Consider the following 10,041-nt stretch of genomic DNA (forward strand, 5'->3'; position numbering starts at 1 on the left):
GTTGGAGAAACGTGAACATTTTATTTGTACTGTATAATCTGTAGATTCTGACAGAAATCTGCAACTATCCTTTGAAGCACTGCTCCTCTAAAACAGCAATAAGGATAATTATTAGGTTATTTACATTATTATGTAAATAACAAAATAACTTAAAGCAAAAATTGGGAAACGTAAAGTCGGAAGTCTTTATATTAACGGCCATCAGTCAAACAATATTGTTTGCTCAGGGTATAACCGGAGTGCGTTGTGTGTGACGTCTTCTTTTGCGCATGCGGGCCGCTTTTAGCGTTCACACTAGAGCGCGTTTGCTGTCGCATTTTATTTGTAGTGTGAACACGCAGACAAAAAAATCGGATTTGATCAAAAAATCGGAATTGAGCATTAAGACCTGCAGTGTGAACGTAGCCCAAGACACTGTAGATTGTGGTAAGTTACCACTAGCTTGGTTTCTGTGGATAAAATGTTTGTTACAAATATTAAAACTTAATCAAATTGTGTAATCAGCAGATGAAGGACCACTCACAATGCCTGCAGCAAGTGAGACTGCTGCTCCCTCTGAAGGTAAGGGGTGCAGTTGGTTCTCTAAGCTTATTATTGTTTCATCACTTTGCAACATATGGCAAACTGCAGAGTGGTGGCAAAAAGTCACTTGGATGAGTGACAAAATGTTTCTCCCACTGAAAACGCTACGTCCAGATTAACAGAATCAACGTTTTGGGATTTACTTAACTGGATGATTGAGCATGTATCAAGAGACTTTTATTCAACTTTTTATTCAGTCTTTTATTCACAGCGGAACACTAAATGTTGTCTCATTTTAGAAATTTGATAAATTTTCAAAGAGAATTTTAGCTCGTTTTGATATTGATGGTAGCAACACATTTCAGAAGTTAGTACAGGGTAGCATCCATTCTTTTAGCAAGCAAATGTTTTTTGTTTTTTTTGTTTGTTTTTTTGTTTGTTTTAACTACTACTACTTTATATATCTTCCAGAGAAAAATGCTGCTCAATCCCACAATTCCCGAAGAGCTCCCAAAAACATGTGGTCCAAGGCTGAGGTTGCTGCAGTGATGAGGCATTTTAAAGACCACATAAACGAAGGGAAACTAGCCACCAAAAATGAATGCAGTCATTGCAAATTGGTAGAAGATCCGGTGTTGGCAGGAAGAACAGTTCAAAACAAGAGATTTTGTAAGAAACAGAGGATTAACTGCAAAAAGGCAGACAAAAATGAACTAAAATAACTGTTTAGCCAGATGTGGTTTTACATCTTGGTCAGATTGCCAATTGTTGTTAACACTGATGTTCTGTTTAAAGAAAAAAAAAAACAGTTCTTGTTAATTACAGAAGTAGTTTGTATTTCATAATTTTTACATTAAATTTATTTATTTATTTATTTATTTTTGACAGGTTCCTTTTTTAATATTTTTTGACAGGTTATATTTAAAATAAAAAATTATAAATGCATATTTTCTCCCCTTAATATTTACCTTTAAACTATTAAAATTCATTTTAAATGTTTTTAATTTTTCTGTTTTCTATATTTTTGTATTTCTGTGGGAAGCGTGGGCATTTTGTCCATAGATTTCTTTTTTATATTTATGGTTAAAATTAATGTTCAGATCCAAGAACACTAATAAAATGATGTTCCAGTAATCCTGTGTCCTGTTAGATGTGTATTCATGGCAATGATGAGCTATTTAAATTTTACATCATTGTCCCTTTAAAGACCCAATATTGTTTTGGGGTTTTTTTGGACCTCATAAAACACATCGTTGTCAAGTGGACAATGTCTCCAGAAAACACAATAGTCTGGTTGGTGTGTATCAGTGTATCTAGACTTATATAGGGAGTGTATGAGGTCTGAAGTGACCCAATTTTTTTTCAGATTTTTTTCGAACACTTTCACCTCGCTCCCTTGGCTCGAAGTCCTTTGAAAACGGTAGTCCACTTAAACCACCACCGGGCGGATTGACGTAGTATAGTCCCTCCATACCACATAGACCCGTGTGTGTGCAGTCCTTTTTACATGTATGAAAATGGTGTGCGTGGTTAAACATGAGCTTCTACTTTATACTGGTTTCAAGATCTCAACTTGACTTTGCAGGGTAACAACATGGGAAAGAAAGACAAAATAACAAAACACTTCTGACAATCAAGTAATCTTGCAATAAATCTAAATATGAAATGTTTGCATTTGCAAATAAGGACCTGGATGTAAATAAAACCATTTTCTTAAGCTTGACCAGCCTCTTGGTGAATGTTAAATCAGGAGATGAAATTAAATTCAGCATGAGCCTCTAGTTTAAGAAGGGTTCATAAACTCAGTGTGGTCTTTAACAACACAATAGAAACACTTTTGAGAGCCACGTAATCTTAAGCATTTTCAAATTTGCATTTACAATTAAGGACTTACATGTAAATAAGTGCATTTTCTTATGCTTGATCATTCTCTTATTTAAAGTTAAAACAGGAGATTAAAGTAAATTCAGCTACATTCCATTTTATTTCTATAGTGTCAAATCACACCAGCACTGCAGTATCGGCCTCAATGCATCTAATGGACCCTTCAATAATAGAAAGAAAACCCCAACAAACAAACAACTTCCTATGAGCAAGCACTTCACGACAGTAGGAAGGAAAAAGTCCCTTTTAACAGGAAGAAGCCTCAGGCAGGAGCAGCGACTGGTTGGGGTGAGGGGAGGGAGTAAGGCCAAAAGGCACACAGTGCAAGAGAATAACAATGATTAAATGCAGAGCGTTGTATAAACACATATAGAGTGAGAAAAGGTCAGTGAAGAAGAAACAATCATGCACATCATGGGAAGGTCTAACGCAGCTTAATTAAGTGAGGTTATCTGATCCAGCTCAAATGATATGCATTGAAAAAATGTTTTAAACCAAATCTTAAAACTGAAGAGGATGTCTGTTTCCCAAATCTAAACTGGGAACTGGTTTTGTCTCCCATTCTACTTTTAAATACCCCAGAACCACAAGTAATCCTGCAGTCTGAAAGCAAAGTGCTCCACTGGATTGATATGGTACTATGAGGGGTTGACACTATATCGCCAAAAGGCTTCACTCACCCATGCAAATCCTTTTATTTAGGTGTCCGAGTCACTTCTATAGCCACAGGTGTTTAAAATGAAGCCCTTGTTTCAGAATGGCTCGTTCTCAGGAGCTCAGTGGATTCCAGTGTGGTAGTTGTCAAATTTAGTCCCTGATAAATATTCAAAAGTATATATTTATATACCACCAACAGCCACCTAAAGCTGCTTTATATTTTAAGGTAAAACCCATGTAGTTAGTAGTATTAAAATAAAGTGGAAGCAATTAGGAATGACAACAACTCGGCCAGGGAGTGGTAACCAAATTCCCTTAACTCTTCTTCGTAATTGTTTTGCATTGCGTACAAATACATTGACCTTCAGTTCCACAGAAGGATTCACAATTAAAACAACGCAGATGTATGGCACCATATCAGGTACTTTTATAACTGTGATTATAAATCATAAATATTGACAGCTCATTAAAAGAATATTAATAAAAATGAAGTATCTGGTTTTGTTTTAAATAGTTACACTGTAGTGTAACCAATTTTACACGACTTAAATGATGCTGTTTTGTGTTGTGCTGTGTTCAGATTGTTTATTCTATATTTTGTAAAACTGTTGTGCAGGTAAATCCAATTTTGGATATACATGCAGTTGCAAATATATACACACACTCACTCAAAATCTTTTAATAAGTGTTGCTCAGTATTCTATGTAAATACCTTTTAACATGACAAGACAAAGGTCTAACTCATCATTAGCTGTTATGATTGACTACTATCGGTAGTTTCTTGTTGCCATTTTTCCCATAAAAAAGGTTGGTTTGACAGCAATTTTGGACTGACCAATACTCAGAACACTGGGAATGCTCTCTTTAACTCTTACTGTTTCTCCTTGTCCTGGTGCTCATGGGGTCTGGTCAAGGCTGGACTGGGACAAAAAATCGGCCCGGGCATTTTGACTAGAGACCGGCCCACCAAAGATTGAAAATGTGACGTCATCCAAGGGTAAAACCGCAAAGGATTCTGGGAACTTGTGGCAAGAGGTACTAGTGCACGCAGGCTTTCATTCGAACTCAGTGACACAGCGGTAAAAAGAAACCCAAAAAATGGCAAGAAGCTGTTGTATTATTACCTTCAATAGCCGGTCGCATGACAGCCACGGGAAGCCGACGGGTAAAGAGATCGTTTTTTTTATCGGATTACGTCGTTGAAGAGAAATTTTTTAAGCCATGTTTCCGAAGTAAGAGCCGACGGATGGTCTGGATATACCAAATATAACGTCTCAGAACACTCCAGCTCACATGTTAGTCTGCTCCAAGCATTCCCACAAAGGTCAGAGTTTTGTAGTAGTTAATACGTCATTTTTCTTAACATAATTGGTGATATAGGTTACAAGCAAGTCCGGCGCTGAACAGAAATTGTCGCGCTATGCTCCTTTGTTTATTGTGCATAAATAGTGAATTGTCCTGACACAATATTACGTTTCGCTTCTGTTATTACCATGGTACATTGACAAAAACATATACTTTTATTCACAGGATAAAACAGTTGTTTTGTATCACTAATTGTCCAGTGCGATTACAACATACAATATTATTGTCACTGCTACATTTCTGTAATGAACCAGAAATTATTTCCACTACTAATTAATTACCGTTGAGCTCAAAGGTTATATAACCTTTGAGCTATATTTTGATTGAGTGTGTATATATTTGCAACTGCATGTATATCCAAAATTGGATTTACCTGCACAACAGTTTTATTATCCATGGCTTCAAAATATAGAATAAACAATCTGAACACAGCACAACACAAAACAGCATCATTTAATAAACGGTTAACGAATGTGTATCTATGACGACGATTTGTAAGACTGGTAAACTTACCTTTGTTCGTACGATGGTCTTTGTTCTACACGGTGCGTTTCAAGGTCCTGTACCCATCCGTCGGTAAACTGTACCTGGGCTTGTTGCAGTGACCTGAAGTTACTAAACTTCATGAGTGTATGCACTCACTCCAAGAACCGTGTAATTATAAATATACATGGTTCGTGGTGAAAGTTGGGCTCACGCTAATGTCTTTTGTCCACTCTGTGTGCTCGTAAGGGTCTAACCCTTTCACTGGTTTGATTTTTTCCTCGTATCTTTTCTTTGTCTTTTCGTCGAGTCTGTCTTTGTACGGACCGGCATTGTTCTCCTTTGTTTTTTGTTTTTTTGTACATTCCATTTTTGTGCGGCAAAGAAAAAACAAGAAGGTATTGGAACTGGAGAATGAACGTTTTGCGGTGCTGCAAATGCTTGCATTTGATGCGGTACTTGGATTGTTTTGCCACTAGTTCCCGGCATGCAATACGTGAAAATCACGTGATTGCTAAACAAGGGGGAGGGTGCATCCAGCCTCCTTGGCTGTAATTGGTCCAGCCCAGAGTCGATCATGACCAATCCAACACCTTTCATTATATATACCCTTCCTAAAAAAAAAAAAAAAATCCATTGGCCCATAAAAACAAAAAATCGCCAGCGGCCCACCGGGCAACTGCCCAGTATGCCCGATGGCCAGTCCAGCTATGGGTCTGGTCCTCTGTGGTTCTCAGGAGTGGGGTCTGGCCAGGGCTGGGACAAAAAATCGGGCCGGGCATTTTCACTACAGACCGGCCACCAGGTATTATAGGAAAAACCATAAAGCCTTTGAATGAAAACAAACGCTGTTGTCACAGTGATGTACACTGTCTTGTTGGTATATACAGTGGGGCAAAAGAGTATTTAGTCAGCCACCGATTGTGCAAGTTCCCCCACTTAAAATGATGACAGAGGTCAGTAATTTGCACCAGAGGTACACTTCAACTGTGAGAGACAGAATGTGAAAAAAAAATCCATGAATTCACATGGTAGGATTTGTAAAGAATTTATTCGTAAATTAGGGTGGAAAATAAGTATTTGGTCACCTCAAACAAGGAAAATCTCTGGCTCTCACAGACCTGTAACGTCTTCTGTAAGAAGCTTTTCTGTCCCCCACTCGTTACCTGTATGAATGGCACCTGTTTGAACTCATCATCTGTATAAAAGACACCTGTCCACAGCCTCAAACAGTCAGACTCACAACTCCGCCATAGCCAAGACCAAAGAGCTTTCGAAGGACACCAGGAAAAGTATTGTAGACCTGCACCAGACTGGGAAGAGTGAATCTACAATAGGCAAGCAGCTTGGTGTGAAAAAATCAACTGTGGGAGCAATCATCAGAAAATGCAAGACATACAAGACTACTGATAATCTCCCTCGATCTGGGGCTCCACGCAAGATCTCATCCCGTGGGGTCAAAATGATCATGAGAACGGTGAGCAAAGATCCCAGAACCACACGGGGGGACCTGGTGAATGACCTGCAGAGAGCTGGGACCAAAGTAACAAAGGTCACCATCAGTAACACACTACAACGGCAGGGAATCAAATCCCGCAGTGCCAGACGTGTTCCGCTGCTGAAGCCAGTGCATGTCCAGGCCCGTCTGAAGTTTGCCAGAGAGCACATGGATGATACAGCAGAGGATTGGGAGAATGTCATGTGGTCAGATGAAACCAAAGTAGAACTTTTTGGTATAAACTCAACTCGTCGTGTTCGGAGGAAGAAGAATACTGAGTTGCATCCCAAGAACACCATACCTACTGTGAAGCATGGGGGTGGAAACATCATGCTATGGGGCTGTTTTTCTGCCAAGGGGACAGGACGACTGATCCGTGTTAAGGACAGAATGAATGGGGCCATGTATCGTGAGATTTTGAGCCAAAACCTCCTTCCATCAGTGAGAACTTTGAAGATGAAACGAGGCTGGGTCTTCCAACATGACAATGATCCAAAACACACCGCCCGGGCAACAAAGGAGTGGCTCCGTAAGAAGCATTTGAAAGTCCTGGAGTGGCCTAGCCAGTCTCCAGACCTCAACCCCATAGAAAATCTGTAGCGGGAGTTGAAAGTCCGTGTTGCTCGGCGACAGCCCCAAAACATCACTGCTCTCGAGAAGATCTGCATGGAGGAATGGGCCAAAATACCAGCTACTGTGTGTGCAAACCTGGTAAAGACCTATAGTAAACGTTTGACCTCTGTTATTGCCAACAAAGGTTATGTTACAAAGTATTGAGTTGTATTTTTGTTATTGACCAAATACTTATTTTCCACCCTGATTTACGAATAAATTCTTTACAAATCCTACCATGTGAATTCATGGATTTTTTTTTCACATTCTGTTTCTCACAGTTGAAGTGTACCTCTGGTGCAAATTACTGACCTCTGTCATCATTTTAGGTGGGGGAACTTGCACAATCGGTGGCTGACTAAATACTTTTTTGCCCCACTGTATGCATCAGTCTAATAAACTTAAACCTACACCATCCTCCCTATTCTGGTATTCTAAACAGTACCCGAAAGTAGACTGCTTGGTCGAGTTAACCTCATGAACTATCTACAACACATGGTGAAAACCTGAAATTAAGACAGAGAAGACTAGAGGTGAGACATGATCATTACTGATTACTGATGACAGATTTAGATATATTTTCATAAACCATTCATTTGCCACATCAATAAACAGCACAGCATGGCAAAATATTTTTTCTAACATGGCAACCTTTAAAAAGTGAAAGGAGATAGAAAGACAGGTGAGAAAGAATAAAACTTAATTGACTTTTTGATGGCATTTTACACACAGTACTGGTACAGTATCTAGAAAATGTGGGAAAATACTGGCATCATATACAGTACTTAGCTACTTCTGAAGAAATTATGATGGGACCCTAAAAAAAACTACTATGTACAATAATAGATTTCTATTCATTTTACATCAGATGAAAACGTTTGTTGTAAGATTCAGATAATTATTTATTAAAAGCGAGACATTTTAAATGAAAATAAGAAAGTATGTCTTTGTGCCCCCCTTTCCCTGTTAATGCCCTACCTGGACCCCTGGCAAAACTTTGCTAGACCCGCCCCTGCACAGTTACCAGCTGTCAGCTACTTAGAAAAGGATCCTGGTGTTATTTGTCCCTCAGAAACAGTTCATAACTTCCCTTCAACTCATTCATGTCACCTAAAAGGTAAACCTGTTTCTCCATCACCTGTTCAGCTCTGATGATTCAGTAAGATCATCTCCTGGTTTCATCTTCATGTTTCCCTCTCACCAGATATCCAAAAACCGATATCATGACCAGCAGCTTTACAGCTGTGGCTCCAGCAAACATCAGCTGATACTAGAAATTAATATTAAATAAATTCTAACAACAGCTGATCAAGTTTAAACGTGCTGCTGTTGTTTAGCGCGACATCTGCTGGTTTTCTCTTTCTGGTGCAAAGTGGGCGATAAACAAACAAGAGAGAAAAGCCGATCAGCTGATCATTGTTCACTTTCATGATTGAAGTAGAAACAGGAGAGAGAGGGGAGAGAATGAGAGAAGAAGAGGCAGCTGTGCAGCGTAAACACAGAATAACTCCAGCTTTGTGTCTTTTTCATTGTAGCTGAAGTCCGGGACAAACTGTTCCTTTTCACCTCAATACGAAACGCGCAATATTTTCTCTGAATGCAGGACGATTCTGTTTTTTACGGGACGGTTGGCAACTCTTCTAACTAACCTTATTAATAAAATAAGATAAAACGAGTTCAACACTCAAAAAAGTGAAATTTGGTGGTTATTGCATTTACAAGACTCTAACATGTAATTTGAACACAATGAATTTATGTTTCTAAGGTAAATGTAATAAAATCATATAAGATCTACATGAAATTTACCAACTTAGCACCTCTTAAATTTATTCTTGTTGATATGACATGATAAAATCTAACAAGTGTGGTTAGCTGCCTTAAAGACTCGCGATATCACAAGATCACGTGAGATTCTAAACAACAAGAGGCAGGAAAGCACATGGTTTGCTTCGCGGTCATCTTGGAAAGGTAAGAGTGAATCTATCTTCATCCATCTTGATGAAAATACTTTTTGCACAAAGGTATCATTAGTTTGTCGATTCTTTTCAGTTCTATTTATTCACATTAGTTTTTTTGTTTTTGTTTTTAAAAATATCTGTTTGTTTATGCCATTCTAGCTAGCTAACACGTTAGTGCAAGAATATAGCCCAATGTCATGCTAGCATGATAGCCTAATATGAAAGACTTAGCTACTCCAAATATAGACATTGTTTATAACTTAACCTCTGCACATAAGCTAGTTTGGCTCTACCACAGAGACTGTTGTGATAAATTTACATTTTACGTGTGGATTGTTGAAATTTGTAAGTTTGTAAGTTGCAACTGATGGACAGTGGTTTATTTAACAATTTATGTGTTTTTAGTACACTGAGGAGGAAAGACAAAACATGAACAGATATGTTTTCCTGTTTTTTAATTTTTTTGAAATTAAATATTTTTCTACTTAATAAACTTGGAGACTTGCTGTTCCCTCCTGTAAAGATAATAAATGTTTAATCTTATCAGGTGGTGAAAGGTCTGGAGAGCTGGCAGGCCAGTTCATCAAATTCATGGTGAGCTAATATTTTTCTTAAAAATTATCACATTCCCATGTTAAAAATTTAATATATTCATTTGTAAGTGACATATAGTTTTGAGACCAAGAAAACATTGCATTCTGATTTTATGTACACATCATCTAAACTTTCTTGAATTGGGGGTATGGCATGATTAAATTAATACACAAAGTAAAAAACAATATTAAAATGACAGACTTGTCTAAAATGCATAAATTACGGAAGAGGATTAGGGCCACTGGAAAAAAAAAGAAAGAAGAATTCTGACTTTAATCTCAGAATTCTGACTTTATTCTCAGAATTCTGACTTTTTTCTCAGAATTCTGACTTTAATCTCAAAATTCTGACTTTTTTCTCAGAATTCTGACTTTAATCTCAGAATTCTGACTTTATTCTCAGAATTCTGAGATTAAAGTCAGAATTCTGACTTTAATCTCAGAATTTTGAGGTGGGCACCTGCAGGCT

General features: G+C 38.0%; 1 long non-coding RNA gene across 1 annotated transcript; it reads left to right on the plus strand.

Annotated features, from left to right (window-relative positions):
* The first annotated feature begins 406 nt into the window (after positions 1-406).
* LOC146579791 (uncharacterized) lies at positions 407-1,395 on the plus strand. Its single transcript, XR_014890748.1, has 3 exons — positions 407-426; positions 505-561; positions 994-1,395. It is a non-coding gene; the product is annotated as an uncharacterized LOC146579791 (long non-coding RNA).
* Positions 1,396-10,041: the final 8,646 nt, after the last annotated feature.

The sequence above is a fragment of the Mchenga conophoros genome, linkage group LG3, assembly GCF_057382185.1.
Source record: "Mchenga conophoros isolate Kocher_MC1m ecotype Shallow Benthic linkage group LG3, M_conophoros_male_GT1.1, whole genome shotgun sequence".
Taxonomy (NCBI): domain Eukaryota; kingdom Metazoa; phylum Chordata; class Actinopteri; order Cichliformes; family Cichlidae; genus Mchenga; species Mchenga conophoros.